Genomic DNA, 15,614 nt, shown 5'->3' with positions numbered 1-15,614 from the left:
CACCCTTCTGCAAGGGAGTCTAAGGGAACAAGATGCCCTCCTGCAATTGTGTCTTAGGGAACAAGACACCCTCCCGCAAGGGTGTTTAAGAGAATAAGACAGCCTCCTGCAAGGGTGTCTAAGGGATCAAGATGCCCTCCTGCAAGGGTGTCTTATGGAACAAGACACCCTACTTCTAGGTTGTCTTAGGGAACTAGGCACCCTCCTGCAAGGGTGTCTAAGGGAAGAAGATGTCCTCTGGCAAGGGTGTCTAAGGGAACAGGATGCCCTCCTGCGAGGGTGTCTGAGGGAACAAGATGCCCTCCTGCAGGGGTGCCTAAGGGAACAAGACGCACTACTGCAATGGTGTCTAAGAGGACAAGATGCCCTGCTGCAAGGGTGTCTACGGGAACATGACACCCTACTGCAAGGGTGTCTAAGAGGATAAGAGGCCCTCCTGCAAGGGTGTCTAAGAGAACAAGATGCCCTCTGCAAGATGCCCTCCTTCAAGGGTGTCTAAGGGAACAAGACACACTCCTGCAAGTGTGTCTTAGGGAATAAGATGCCCTCCTGCAAGGATGTCTAAGGGAACACAATGCCTTCCTGTAAGGTTGTGTTAGGGAACAAGACGCCCACCTGCAAGGGTGTCTAAGGGAACAAGATGCCCTCCTGCAAAGGTGTCTAAGGGAACAAGATGCCCTCCTGCAAGGGTATCTAAGTGAACAAGAGGCCCTCTGCAACGGTGTATAAGGGACTAAAACACCCTCCTGCAAGGTTGTCTTAGGGAACAAGACACCCTCCTGCAAGGGTATCTAAGAGAACAAGATGCCCTCCTGCAAGGGTGTCAAAGGGAACAAGTTGCAGGCCTGCAAGTGTGTCTAAGGGAACAGGACGTCCTCCTGCAAGGGTATCTTACGGAACAAGATGCCCTCCTTCAAGGATGTCTAAGGGGACATGATGCAGTCCTGCAAGGGTGTCTTAGGGAACAAGATGCCATCCTGCAAGGGTGTCTAAGGGAACACAATGCCTTCCTGTAAGGTTGTGTTAGGGAACAAGACGCCCACCTGCAAGGGTGTCTAAGGGAACAAGATGCCCTCCTGCAAAGGTGTCTAAGGGAACAAGATGCCCTCCTGCAAGGGTATCTAAGGGAACAAGAGGCCCTCTGCAACGGTGTATAAGGGACTAAAACACCCTCCTGCAAGGTTGTCTTAGGGAACAAGACACCCTCCTGCAAGGGTATCTAAGAGAACAAGATGCCCTCCTGCAAGGGTGTCAAAGGGAACAAGTTGCAGGCCTGCAAGTGTGTCTAAGGGAACAGGACGTCCTCCTGCAAGGGTATCTTACGGAACAAGATGCCCTCCTTCAAGGATGTCTAAGGGATCAAGATGACTTCCTGCAAGGGTGTTTAAGGGAACAGGACGTCCTCCTGCAAGGGTATCTTTCGGAACAAGATGCCCTCCTGCAAGGATGTCTAAGGGAACAAGATGCCCTCCTGCAAGGTTATCTAAGGGAACAAGATGCCCTCCTGCCAGGGTGTCTGAGGGAACAAGATACTCTTCGGCAAGAGTGTCTAAGTGAACAAGAGGCCCTCCTGCAAGGGTGTCTAAGGGAACACGATGCCCTCCTGCAAGGGTGTCTAAGGGTACAAGACATCCTCCTTCAAGGGTGTCTAAGGGAACAAGATGCCCTCCTGCAAGGTTGTCTAAGGGAACAAGATGTCCTCCTGCAAATGTGTCTAAGAGAACAAGACGCCCTCCTGCAAGTGTGTCCAAGGGAACAAGATACCCTCCTGCAAGGGTGTCTAAGGCAACAAGATGCCCTCCTGCAAGGGTGTCTAAGGGAACAAGATGCCTTCCTGCAAGGGTGTCTTAGAGAATAAGCCGCCCTACTTCAAAGGTGTCTAAGGGAACAAGATGCCGTCCTGTAAGGTTGTCTTCGGGAACAAGACGCCCTCCTGCAAGGTTGTCTTCGGGATCAAGATGCCCTCCTGCAAGGTTGTCTTCGGGAACAAGACGTCCTCCTGCAAGGTTGTCTTCGCGAACAAGACGCCCTCCTGCAAGGGAACAAGACACCCCCCTGCAAGGGTGTCTAAGGGAACAAGATGCCCTCCTGCAAGGGTGTCTAAGGGAACAAGATGTCCTCCTGCAAGGGTGTCCAAGGGAACAAGACACCCTTCTGCAAAGGTGTCTAAGGGAAAAAAACACCCTCCTGCAAGGCTGTCTAAAGGAACAAGATGCCCTCCTGCAAGGTTGTCTAAGGGGACAAGATGTCCTCCTGCAAGTGTGTCTAAGGGAACAAGACAGCCTACTGCAAGTGTGTCCAAGGGAACAAGATGTCCTCCTGCAAGGGTGTCTAAGGGAACAAGATGCCCTCCTTCAAGTGCGCCTAAGGGAACAAGACGCACTACTGCAAGAGTGTCTAAGAGTACAAGATGCCCTCCTGCAAGGGTGTCTAAGGGAACAAGACGCCCTCCTGCAAGGGTGTCTAAGGGAACAAGACGCACTACTGCAAGGGTGTCTAAGAGGACAAGATTCCATCCTGCAAGGGCGTCTAAAGGAACAAGATGCCCTCCTGCAAGGCTGTCTAAGGGAATAAGACAGCCTCCTCCTACAAGGGTGTCTAAGGGAACAAGACACCCTCTTGCAAGGGTGTCTATGGGTACAAGATGCCCTCCTGCAAGTGTGTCTAAGGGAACAAGATGCCCTCCCACAAGAGTGTCTAAGAGAACAAGATTCCCTCCTGCAAGGGTGTCTAAGGGAACAAGACACCCTCCTGCACGGATGTCTAAGGGAACCAGATGTCTTCCTGCAAGGGTGTCTAAGTGAACAAGATGCCTGCAGCAAGGGTGTCTAAGGGAACAAGAATCCCTCCTGCAAGTTTGTCTAAGGCAACAAGACACACTACTGCAAGGGTGTCTTAAGGAACAAGATGCACTACTGCAAGGGTGTCTAAAGGAACAAGACGCAATCCTGAAAGGATGTCTAAGCGAGCAAGAGGCCCTCCTGCAAGGATGCTGAAGGGAACAAGATGCCCTCCTGCGAGGGTGTCTTAGGGAACAAGATGTCCTCCTGCAAGGGTGTCTAAGAGAACAAGATGCCCTCCTGCAAGGGTGTCTAAGGGAACAAGACACTCTCCTGGAAGGGTACATTAGGGAACAAGATGCCGTCCTGCAAGGGTGTCTAAGGGAACAAGATGCCCTCCTGCAAGGGTGTCTAACAGAAGAAGACACCCTCCTGCAAGGTTGTCTTAGGGAACAAGATGCCGTCCTGCAAGGGTGTCTAAGGGAACAAGATGCCCTCCTGCAAGGGTGTCTAACAGAAGAAGACACCCTCCTGCAAGTTTGTCTTAGGGAACAAGACGCTCTCCTGCAAGGGTATCTAAGGGATCAAGACGCCCTCGTGCAAGGGTATCTTAGGGAACCAGATGCCCACCTGCAATGGTGTCTAAGGGAACAAGATGCCCTCCTGCAAGGGTATCTATGGGAACAAGACGCCCTCATGCAAGGGTGTCTAAGGGAACAGCACGTCGTCCTGCAAGGGTATCTTAGGGAACAAGATGCCCTCCTGCAAGCGTGTCTAAGGGAACAAGATGCCCTCCTGCAAGGTTGTCTTACCGAACAAGACGCCCTCCTGCAAGGGTGTCTAAGGGAAGAAGATGTCCTCTGGCAAGGGTGTCTAAGGGAACAGGATGCCCTCCTGCGAGGGTGTCTGAGGGAACAAGATGCCCTCCTGCAGGGGTGCCTAAGGGAACAAGACGCACTACTGCAATGGTGTCTAAGAGGACAAGATGCCCTGCTGCAAGGGTGTCTAAGGGAACATGACACACTACTGCAAGGGTGTCTAAGAGGATAAGAGGCCCTCCTGCAAGGGTGTCTAAGAGAACAAGATGCCCTCTGCAAGATGCCCTCCTTCAAGGGTGTCTAAGGGAACAAGACACACTCCTGCAAGTGTGTCTTAGGGAATAAGATGCCCTCCTGCAAGGATGTCTAAGGGAACAAGATGCCCTCCTGCAAGGGTGTCTAAGGGGACAAGATGCAGTCCTGCAAGGGTGTCTTAGGGAACAAGATGCCATCCTGCAAGGGTGTCTAAGGGAACACAATGCCTTCCTGTAAGGTTGTGTTAGGGAACAAGACGCCCACCTGCAAGGGTGTCTAAGGGAACAAGATGCCCTCCTGCAAAGGTGTCTAAGGGAACAAGATGCCCTCCTGCAAGGGTATCTAAGGGAACAAGAGGCCCTCTGCAACGGTGTATAAGGGACTAAAACGCCCTCCTGCAAGGTTGTCTTAGGGAACAAGACACCCTCCTGCAAGGGTATCTAAGAGAACAAGATGCCCTCCTGCAAGGGTGTCAAAGGGAACAAGTTGCAGGCCTGCAAGTGTGTCTAAGGGAACAGGACGTCCTCCTGCAAGGGTATCTTACGGAACAAGATGCCCTCCTTCAAGGATGTCTAAGGGATCAAGATGACTTCCTGCAAGGGTGTTTAAGGGAACAGGACGTCCTCCTGCAAGGGTATCTTTCGGAACAAGATGCCCTCCTGCAAGGATGTCTAAGGGAACAAGATGCCCTCCTGCAAGGGTATCTAAGGGAACAAGATGCCCTCCTGCCAGGGTGTCTAAGGGAACAAGATACTCTTCGGCAAGAGTGTCTAAGTGAACAAGAGGCCCTCCTGCAAGGGTGTCTAAGGAAACAAGATGCCCTCCTGCAAGGGTGTCTAAGGGTACAAGACACCCTCCTGCAAGGGTGTCTAAGGGAACAAGATGCCCTCCTGCAAGGTTGTCTAAGGGAACAAGATGTCCTCCTGCAAGTGTGTCTAAGAGAACAAGACGCCCTCCTGCAAGTGTGTCCAAGGGAACAAGATACCCTCCTGCAAGGGTGTTTAAGGCAACAAGATGCCCTCCTGCAAGGGTGTCTAAGGGAACAAGATGCCTTCCTGCAAGGGTGTCTTAGAGAATAAGCCGCCCTACTTCAAAGGTGTCTAAGGGAACAAGATGCCGTCCTGCAAGGTTGTCTTCGGGAACAAGTCGCCCTCCTGCAAGGTTGTCTTCGGGATCAAGATGCCCTCCTGCAAGGTTGTCTTCGGGAACAAGACGCCCTCCTGCAAGGTTGTCTTCGCGAACAAGACGCCCTCCTGCAAGGGAACAAGACACCCCCCTGCAAGGGTGTCTAAGGGAACAAGATGCCCTCCTGCAAGGGTGTCTAAGGGAACAAGATGTCCTCCTGCAAGGGTGTCCAAGGGAACAAGACACCCTTCTGCAAAGGTGTCTAAGGGAAAAAAACACCCTCCTGCAAGGCTGTCTAAAGGAACAAGATGCCCTCCTGCAAGGTTGTCTAAGGGAACAAGATGTCCTCCTGCAAGTGTGTCTAAGGGAACAAGACAGCCTACTGCAAGTGTGTCCAAGGGAACAAGATGTCCTCCTGCAAGTGTGTCTAAGGGAACAAGATGCCCTCCTTCAAGTGCGCCTAAGGGAACAAGACGCACTACTGCAAGAGTGTCTAAGAGTACAAGATGCCCTCCTTCAAGGGTGTCTAAGGGAACAAGACGCCCTCCTGCAAGGGTGTCTAAGGGAACAAGACGCACTACTGCAAGGGTGTCTAAGAGGACAAGATTCCATCCTGCAAGGGCGTCTAAAGGAACAAGATGCCCTCCTGCAAGGCTGTCTAAGGGAATAAGACAGCCTCCTCCTACAAGGGTGTCTAAGGGAACAAGACACCCTCTTGCAAGGGTGTCTATGGGTACAAGATGCCCTCCTGCAAGTGTGTCTAAGGGAACAAGATGCCCTCCCACAAGAGTGTCTAAGAGAACAAGATTCCCTCCTGCAAGGGTGTCTAAGGGAACAAGACACCCTCCTGCACGGATGTCTAAGGGAACCAGATGTCTTCCTGCAAGGGTGTCTAAGTGAACAAGATGCCTGCAGCAAGGGTGTCTAAGGGAACAAGAATCCCTCCTGCAAGTTTGTCTAAGGCAACAAGACAAACTACTGCAAGGGTGTCTAAGGGAACAAGATGCCCTCCTGCAAGGGTGTCTAACAGAAGAAGACACCCTCCTGCAAGTTTGTCTTAGGGAACAAGACGCTCTCCTGCAAGGGTATCTAAGGGATCAAGACGCCCTCGTGCAAGGGTATCTATGGGAACAAGACGCCCTCATGCAAGGGTGTCTAAGGGATCAGCACGTCGTCCTGCAAGGGTATCTTAGGGAACAAGATGCCCTCCTGCAAGCGTGTCTAAGGGAACAAGATGCCCTCCTGCAAGGGTGTCTTAGGGAACAAGATGTCCTCCTGCAAGGGTGTCTAAGAGAACAAGATTCCCTCCTGCAAGGGTGTCTAAGGGAACAAGATGCCCTCCTGCAAGGGTGTCTAACAGAAGAAGACACCCTCCTGCAAGGTTGTCTTAGGGAACAAGATGCCGTCCTGCAAGGGTGTCTAAGGGAACAAGATGCCCTCCTGCAAGGGTGTCTAACAGAAGAAGACACCCTCCTGCAAGTTTGTCTTAGGGAACAAGACGCTCTCTTGCAAGGGTATCTAAGGGATCAAGACGCCCTCGTGCAAGGGTATCTTAGGGAACCAGATGCCCACCTGCAACGGTGTCTAAGGGAACAAGATGCCCTCCTGCAAGGGTGTCTATGGGAACAAGACGCCCTCATGCAAGGGTGTCTAAGGGAACAGCACGTCGTCCTGCAAGGGTATCTTAGGGAACAAGATGCCCTCCTGCAAGCGTGTCTAAGGGAACACAATGCCCTCCTGCAAGGTTGTCTTACGGAACAAGACGCCCTCCTGCAAGGGTGTCTAAGGGAACAAGACACCCTCCTTCAAGGTTGTCTTAGGGAACAAGACACCCTCCTGCAAGGGTGTCTTAGGGAACAAGACAACCCCCTGCAAGGGTGTCTAAGGGAACAAGACGCCCTCCTGCAAGGGTGTCTAAGGGAACAAGATGTCCTCCTGCAAGGGTGTATTCGGGAACAAGACGGCCTCATGCAAGGGTGTCTAAGGGAACAAGACGGCCTCGTGCAAGGGTGTCTTAGGGAACAAGACACCCTTCCGCAAGGGTGTCTAAGGGAACAAGACGCACTTCTGCAAGGGTGTCCAAGGGAACAAGACACCCTTCTGCAAGGGAGTCTAAGGGAACAAGATGCCCTCCTGCAATTGTGTCTTAGGGAACAAGACACCCTCCCGCAAGGGTGTCTAAGAGAATAAGACACCCTCTTGCAAGGGTGTCTAAGGGATCAAGATGCCCTCCTGCAAGGGTGTCTTAGGGAACAGGACACCCTACTTCTAGGTTGTCTTAGGGAACTAGACACCCTCCTGCAAGGGTGTCCAAGGAAAGAAGATGTCCTCTGGCAAGGGTGTCTAAGGGAACAGGATGCCCTCCTGTAAGGGTGCCTGAGGGAACAAGATGCCCTCCTGCAAGGGTGCCTAAGGGAACAAGACGCACTACTGCAATGGTGTCTAAGAGGACAAGATGCCCTCCTGCAAGGGTGTCAAAGGGAACAAGACGCACTACTGCAAGGGTGTCTAAGAGGATAGGAGGCCCTCCTGCAAGGGTGTCTAAGAGAACAAGATACCCTCTACAAGATGCCCTCCTTCAAGGGTGTCTAAGGGAACAAGATGCCCTCCTGCAAGGGTGTCTAAGGGAACACGATGCCTTCCTGTAAGGTTGTGTTAGGGAACAAGACGCCCACCTGCAAGTGTGTCTAAGGGAACAAGATGCCCTCCTGCAAAGGTGTCTAAGGGAACAAGATGCCCTCTTGCAAGGGTGTCTAAGGGAACAAGAGGCCCTCTGCAACTGTGTCTAAGGGACTAAAACGCCCTCCTGCAAGGTTGTCTTAGGGAGCAAGACACCCTCCTGCAAGGGTATCTAAGAGAACAAGATGCCCTCCTGCAAGGGTGTCAAAGGGAACAAGTTGCAGGCCTGCAAATGTGTCTAAGGGAACAGGACGTCCTCCTGCAAGAGTATCTTACGGAACAAGATGCCCTCCTGCAAGGATGTCTAAGGGAACAAGATGCCCTCCTGCAAGGGTATCTAAGGGAACAAGATGCCCTCCTGCAAGGGTGTCTAAGGGAACAAGATACTCTTCAGCAAGAGTGTCTGAGTGAACAAGAGGCCCTCCTGCAAGGGTGTCTAAGGGAACAAGATGCCCTCCTTCAAGTGCGCCTAAGGGAACAAGACGCACTACTGCAAGGGTGTCTAAGAGTACAAGATGTCCTCCTGCAAGGGTGTATTCGGGAACAAGACGGCCTCCTGCAAGGGTGTCTAAGGGAACAAGACGGCCTCGTGCAAGGGTGTCTTAGGGAACAAGACACCCTTCTGCAAGGGAGTCTAAGGGAACAAGATGCCCTCCTGCAATTGTGTCTTAGGGAACAAGACACCCTCCAGCAAGGGTGTCTAAGGGATCAAGATGCCCTCCTGCAAGGGTGTCTTAGGGAACAAGACACCCTCCTGCAAGGGTGTCTAAGGGAAGAAGATGTCCTCTGGCAAGGGTGTCTAAGGGAACAGGATGCCCTCCTGCAAGGGTGTCTGAGGGAACAAGATGCCCTCCTGCAAGGGTGCCTAAGGGAACAAGACGCACTACTGCAATGGTGTCTAAGAGGACAAGATGCCCTCCTGCACTGGTGTGTAAGGGAACAAGACGCACTACTGCAAGGGTGTCTAAGAGGATAGGAGGCCTTCCTGCAAGGGTGTCTAAGAGAACAAGATGCCCTATGCAAGATGCCCTACTTCAAGGGTGTCTAAGGGAACAAGACACACTCCTGCAAGTGTGTCTAAGGGAATAAGATGCCCTCCTGCAAGGATGTCTAAGGAACACGTTGCCCTCCTGCAAGGGTGTCTAAGGGGACAAGATGCAGTCCTGCAAGGGTGTCTTAGGGAACAAGATGCCCTCCTGCAAGGGTGTCTAAGGGAACACGATGCCTTCCTGTAAGATTGTGTTAGGGAACAAGACGCCCACCTGCAAGGGTGTCTAAGGGAACAAGATGCCCTCCTGCAAAGGTGTCTAAGGGAACAAGATGCCCTCCTGCAAGGGTGTCTAAGGGAACAAGATGCCCTCCTTCAAGTGCGCCTAAGGGAACAAGATGCACTACTGCAAGGGTGTCTAAGAGTACAAGATGTCCTCCTGCAAGGGTGTATTCGGGAACAAGGCGGCCTCCTGCAAGGGTGTCTAAGGAAACAAGACGGCCTCGTGCAAGGGTGTCTTAGAGAACAAGACACCCTTCCGCAAGGGTGTCTAAGGGAACAAGACGCACTCCTTCAAGGGTGTCCAAGGGAACAAGACACCCTTCTGCAAGGGAGTCTAAGGGAACAAGATGCCCTCCTGCAATTGTGTCTTAGGGAATAAGACACCCTCCAGCAAGGGTGTCTAAGGGATCAGGATGCCCTCCTGCAAGGGTGTCTTAGGGAACAAGACACCCTACTTCTAGGTTGTTTTAGGGAACTAGACACCCTCCTGCAAGGGTGTCCAAGGGAAGAAGATGTCCTCTGGCAAAGGTGTCTGAGGGAACAAGATGCCCTCCTGCAAGGGTGCCTAAGGGAACAAGACGCACTACTGCAATGGTGTCTAAGAGGACAAGATGCCCTCCTGCAAGGCTGTCTAAGGGAACAAGACGCACTACTGCAAGGGTGTCTAAGAGGATAGGAGGCCTTCCTGCAAGGGTGTCTAAGAGAACAAGATGCCCTCTGCAAGATGCCCTCCTTCAAGGGTGTCTAAGGGAACAAGACACGCTCCTGCAAGTGTGTCTAAGGGAATAAGATGCCCTCCTGCAAGGATGTCTAAGGGAACAAGTTGCCCTCCTGCAAGGGTGTCTAAGGGGACAAGATGCAGTCCTGCAAGGGTGTCTTAGGGAACAAGATGCCCTCCTGCAAGGGTGTCTAAGGGAACAAGATGCCCTCCTGCAAAGGTGTCTAAGGGAACAAGATGCCCTCCTGCAAGGGTGTCGAAGGGAACAAGAGGCCCTCTGCAACGGTGTCTAAGGGACTAAAACGCCCTCCTGCAAGGTTGTCTTAGGGAACAAGACACCCTCCTGCAAGGGTGTATAAGAGAACAAGATGCCCTCCTGCAAGGGTGTCAAAGGGAACAAGTTGTAGGCCTGCAAGTGTGTCTAAGGGAACAGGACGTCCTCCTGCAAGAGTATCTTACGGAACAAGATGCCCTCCTTCAAGGGTGTCTAAAGGAACAAGATGACTTCCTGCAAGGGTGTTTAAGGGAACAGGACGTCCTCCTGCAAGGGTATCTTACGGAACAAGATGCCCTCCTGCAAGGGTGTCTAAGGGAACAAGATACTCTTCGGCAAGAGTGTCTAAGTGAACAAGAGGAGTGTCTAAGTGAACAAGAGGCCCTCCTGCAAGGGTGTCTAAGGGAACAAGATGCCCTCCTGCAAGGGTGTCTAAGGGAACAAGACACCCTCTGCAAGGGTGTCTAAGGAAACAAGAGGCCCTCCTGCAAGGTTGTCTAAGGGAACAAGATGTCCGCCTGCAAGTGTGTCTAAGAGAACAAGACGCCCTCCTGCAAGTGTGTCCAAGGGAACAAGATACCCTCCTGCAAGGGTGTCTAAGGCAACAAGATGCCCTCCTGCAAGGGTGTCTAAGGGAACAAGATGCCTTCCTGCAAGGGTGTCTTAGAGAACAAGATGCCCTCCTTCAAAGGTGTCTAAGGGAACAAGATGCCCTCCTGCAAGGTTGTCTTCGGGAACAAGACGCCCTCCTGCAAGGGTGTCTTAGGGAACAAGACACCCCCCTGCAAGGGTGTCTAAGGGAACAAGACGCCCTCCTGCAAAGGTGTCTAAGAGAACAAGATGTCCTCCTGCAAGGGTGTTTCGGGAACAAGAAGGCCTCCTGCAAGGGTGTCTAAGGGAACAAGATGGCCTCCTGCAAGGGTCTCTTAGGGAACAAGACACCCTTCCGCAAGGGTGTCTAAGGGAACAAGACGTACTCCTGCAAGGGTGTCCAAGGGAACAAGACACCCTTCTGCAAAGGTGTCTAAGGGAAAAAAAACACCCTCCTGCAAGGCTGTCTAAGGGAACAAGATGCCCTCCTGCAAGGGTATCTAAGGGAACAAGATTCCCTCCTGCAAGGGTATCTAAGGGAACACGATTCCCTCCTGCAAGGGTGTCTAAGGGAACAAGATGCCCTCCTTCAAATGCGCCTAAGGGAACAAGACGCACTACTGCAAGGGTGTCTAAGAGGACAAGATGTCCTCCTGCAAGCGTGTATTCGGGAACAAGACGGCCTCCTGCAAGGGTGTCTAAGGGAACAAGACGGTCTCTTGCAAGGGTGTCTTAGGGAAAAAGACACCCTTCCGCAAGGGTGTCTAAGGAACAAGACGCATTCCTGCAAGGGTGTCCAAGGGAACAAGACACCCTTCTGCAAGGGAGTCTAAGGGAACAAGATGCCCTCCTGAAATTGTGTCTTAGGGAACAAGACACCCTCCCGCAAGGGTGTCTAAGAAAATAAGACACCCTCCTGCAAGGGTGTCCAAGGGAACAAGACACCCTTCTGCAAAGGTGTCTAAGGGAAAAAAACACCCTCCTGCAAGGCTGTCTTAGGGAACAAGACGCCCTCCTGCAAGGGTGTCTTAGGGAACAAGACACCCCCTGCAAGGGTGTCTAAGGGAACAAGACGCCCTCCTGCAAGGGTGTCTAAGGGAACAAGATGTCCTCCTGCAAGGGTGTATTCGGGAACAAGATGTCCTCCTGCAAGTGTGTCTAAGGGAACAAGACACCCTACGGCAAGTGTGTCCAAGGGAACAAGATGTCCTCCTGCAAGGGTGTCTAAGGGAACAAGATGCCCTCCTTCAAGTGCGCCTAAGGGAACAAGACGCACTACTGCAAGGGTGTCTAAGAGTACAAGATGCCCTCCTGCAAGGGTGTCTAAGGGAACAAGACGCCCTCCTGCAAGGGTGTCTAAGGGAACAAGACGCACTACTGCAAGGGTGTCTAAGAGGACAAGATTCCATCCTGCAAGGGCGTGTAAAGGAACAAGATGCCCTCCTGCAAGGCTGTCTAAGGGAATAAGACAACCTCCTCCTGCAAGGGTGTCTAAGGGAACAAGACACCCTCTTGCAAGGGTGTCTATGGGTACAAGATGCCCTCCTGCAAGTGTGTCTAAGGGAACAAGATGCCCTCCCACAAGAGTGTCTAAGGGAACAGTATTCCCTCCTGCAAGGGTGTCTAAGGGAACAAGACACCCTCCTGCACGGATGTCTAAGGGAACCAGATGTCCTCCTGCAAGGGTGTCTAAGTGAACAAGATGCCTGCAGCAGGGGTGTCTAAGGGAACAAGAATCCCTCCTGCAAGTGTGTCTAAGGCAACAAGACACACTACTGCAAGGGTGTCTTAAGGAACAAGATGCACTACTGCAAGGGTGTCTAAAGGAACAAGACGCACTCCTGAAAGGATGTCTAAGGGAACAAGATGCCCTCCTGCAAGGATGCCTAAGGGAACAAGATGCCCTCATGCAAGGGTGTCTTAGGGAACAATATGTCCTCCTGCAAGGGTGTCTAAGAGAACAAGATGCCCTCCTGCAAGGGTGTCTAAGGGAACAAGACACTCTCCTGCAAGGGTACCTTAGGGAACAAGATGCCGTCCTGCAAGGGTGTCTAAGGGAACAAGATGCCCTCCTGCAAGGGTGTCTAACAGAAGAAGAAACCCTTCTGCAAGGTTGTCTTAGGGAACAAGACGCTCTCCTGCAAGGGTATCTAAGGGATCAAGACGCCCTCGTGCAAGGGTGTCTAAGGGAACAAGATGCCTTCCTGCAAGGGTGTCTTAGAGAACAAGACGCCCTCCTTCAAAGGTGTCTAAGGGAACAAGATGCCCTCCTGCAAGGTTGTCTTCGGGAACAAGACGCCCTCCTGCAAGGGTGTCTTAGGGAACAAGACACCCCCCTGCAAGGGTGTCTAAGGGAACAAGATGCCCTCCTGCAAGGTTGTCTAAGGAAACAAGATGTCCTCCTGCAAGTGTGTCTAAGAGAACAAGACGCCCTCCTGCAAGTGTGTCCAAGGGAACAATATACCCTCCTGCAAGGGTGTCTAAGGCAACAAGATGCCCTCCTGCAAGGGTGTCTAAGGGAACAAGATGCCTTCCTGCAAGGGTGTCTAAGGGAACAAGACACCCTCCTGCAAGGGTGTCTAAGGAAACAAGATGCCCTCCTGCAAGGTTGTCTAAGGGAACAAGATGTCCTCCTGCAAGTGTGTCTAAGAGAACAAGACACCCTCCTGCAAGTGTGTCCAAGGGAACAAGATACCCTCCTGCAAGGGTGTCTAAGGCAACCAGATGCCCTCCTGCAAGGGTGTCTAAGGGAACAAGATGCCTTCCTGCAAGGGTGTCTTAGAGAACAAGACGCCCTCCTTCAAAGGTATCTAAGGGAACAAGATGCCCTCCTGCAAGGTTGTCTTCGGGAACAAGACGCCCTCCTGCAAGTGTGTCTTAGGGAACAAGACACCCCCCTGCAAGGGTGTCTAAGGGAACAAGACGCCCTCCTGCAAGGGTGTCTAAGGGAACAAGATGTCCTCCTGCAAGGGTGTTTCGGGAACAAGAAGGCCTCCTGCAAGGGTGTCTAAGGGAACAAGATGGCCTCCTGCAAGGGTCTCTTAGGGAACAAGACACCCTTCCGCAAGGGTGTCTAAGGGAACAAGAACTCCTGCAAGGGTGTCCAAGAGAACAAGATGCCCTCCTGCAAGGGTATCTAAGGGAACAAGATGCCCTCCTGTAAGGGTATCTAAGGGAACAAGATGCCCTCCTGCAAGGGTGTCTAAGGGAACAAGATGCCCTCCTTCAAGTGCGCCTAAGGGAACAAGACGCACTACTGCAAGGGTGTCTAAGAGGACAAGATGTCCTCCTGCAAGGGTGTATTCGGAAACAAGACGGCCTCCTGCAAGGGTGTCTAAGGGAACAAGACGGCCTCTTGCAAGGGTGTCTTAGGGAACAAGACACCCTTCCGCAAGGGTGTCTAAGGAACAAGACGCACTCCTGCAAGGGTGTCCAAGGGAACAAGACACCCTTCTGCAAGGGAGTCTAAGGGAACAATATGCCCTCCTGCAATTGTGTCTTAGGGAACAAGACACCCTCCCGCAAGGGTGTCTATGAAAATAAGACACCCTCCTGCAAGGGAGGGTGTCCAAGGGAACAAGACACCCTTCTGCAAAGGTGTCTAAGGGAAAAAAACACCCTCCTGCAAGGCTGTCTTAGGGAACAAGACGCCCTCCTGCAAGGGTGTCTTAGGGAACAAGACACCCCCCTGCAAGGGTGTCTAAGGGAACAAGACGCCCTCCTGCAAGGGTGTCTAAAGGAAAAAAAGATGTCCTCCTGCAAGGGTGTATTCGGGAACAAGATGTCCTCCTGCAAGTGTGTCTAAGGGAACAAGACACCCTACTGCAAGTGTGTCCAAGGGAACAAGATGTCCTCCTGCAAGGGTGTCTAAGGGAACAAGATGCCCTCCTTCAAGTGCGCCTAAGGGAACAAGACGCACTACTGCAAGGGTGTCTAAGAGTACAAGATGCCCTCCTGCAAGGGTGTCTAAGGGAACAGGACGCCCTCCTGCTAGGGTGTCTAAGGGAACAAGACGCACTACTGCAAGGGTGTCTAAGAGGACAAGATTCCATCCTGCAAGGGCGTGTAAAGGAACAAGATGCCCTCCTGCAAGGCTGTCTAAGGGAATAAGACAACCTCCTCCTGCAAGGGTGTCTAAGGGAACAAGAGGTGTCTATGGGTACAAGATGCCCTCCTGCAAGTGTGTCTAAGGGAACAAGATGCCCTCCCACAAGAGTGTCTAAGGGAACAATATTCCCTCCTGCAAGGGTGTCTAAGGGAACAAGACACCCTCCTGCACGGATGTCTAAGGGAACCAGATGTCCTCCTGCAAGGGTGTCTAAGTGAACAAGATGCCTGCAGCAGGGATGTCTAAGGGAACAAGAATCCCTCCTGCAAGTGTGTCTAAGGCAACAAGACACACTACTGCAAGGGTGTCTTAAGGAACACGATGCACTACTGCAAGGGTGTCTAAAGGAACAAGACGCACTCCTGAAAGGATGTCTAAGGGAACAAGATGCCCTCCTGCAAGGATGCCTAAGGGAACAAGATGCCCTCCTGCAAGGTTGTCTTAGGGAACAAGATGTCCTCCTGCAAGGTTGTCTTAGGGAACAAGATGTCCTCCTGCAAGGGTGTCTAAGAGAACAAGACACTCTCCTGCAAGGGTACCTTAGGGAACAAGATGCCGTCCTGCAAGGGTGTCTAAGGGAACAAGATGCCCTCCTGCAAGGGTGTCTAACAGAAGAAGACACCCTTCTGCAAGATTGTCTTAGGGAACAAGACGCTCTCCTGCAAGGGTATCTAAGGGATCAAGACGCCCTCGTGAAAGGGTATCTTAGGGAACCAGATGCCCACCTGCAACGGTGTCTAAGGGAACAAGATGCCCTCCTGCAAGGGTGTTTAAGGGAACAGCACGTCCTCCTGCAAGGGTATCTTAGGGAACAAGATGCCCTCCTGCAAGCGTGTCTAAGGGAACAAGATTCCCTCCTGCAAGGTTGTCTTACGGAACAAGACGCCCTCCTGCAAGGTTGTCTAAGGGAACGAGATGCCCTCCGCAAGGTTGTCTAAGGGAACAAGACGCCCTCCTGCAAGGTTGTCTTAGGGAACAAGACGCCCTCCTGCAAGG

The sequence above is a fragment of the Lissotriton helveticus genome, chromosome 4_1 (genome assembly GCF_964261635.1).
Source record: "Lissotriton helveticus chromosome 4_1, aLisHel1.1, whole genome shotgun sequence".
NCBI lineage: Eukaryota > Metazoa > Chordata > Amphibia > Caudata > Salamandridae > Lissotriton > Lissotriton helveticus.
The sequence above is the reverse complement of the archived record's forward strand: the minus strand, read 5'-3'. Positions refer to the sequence as shown.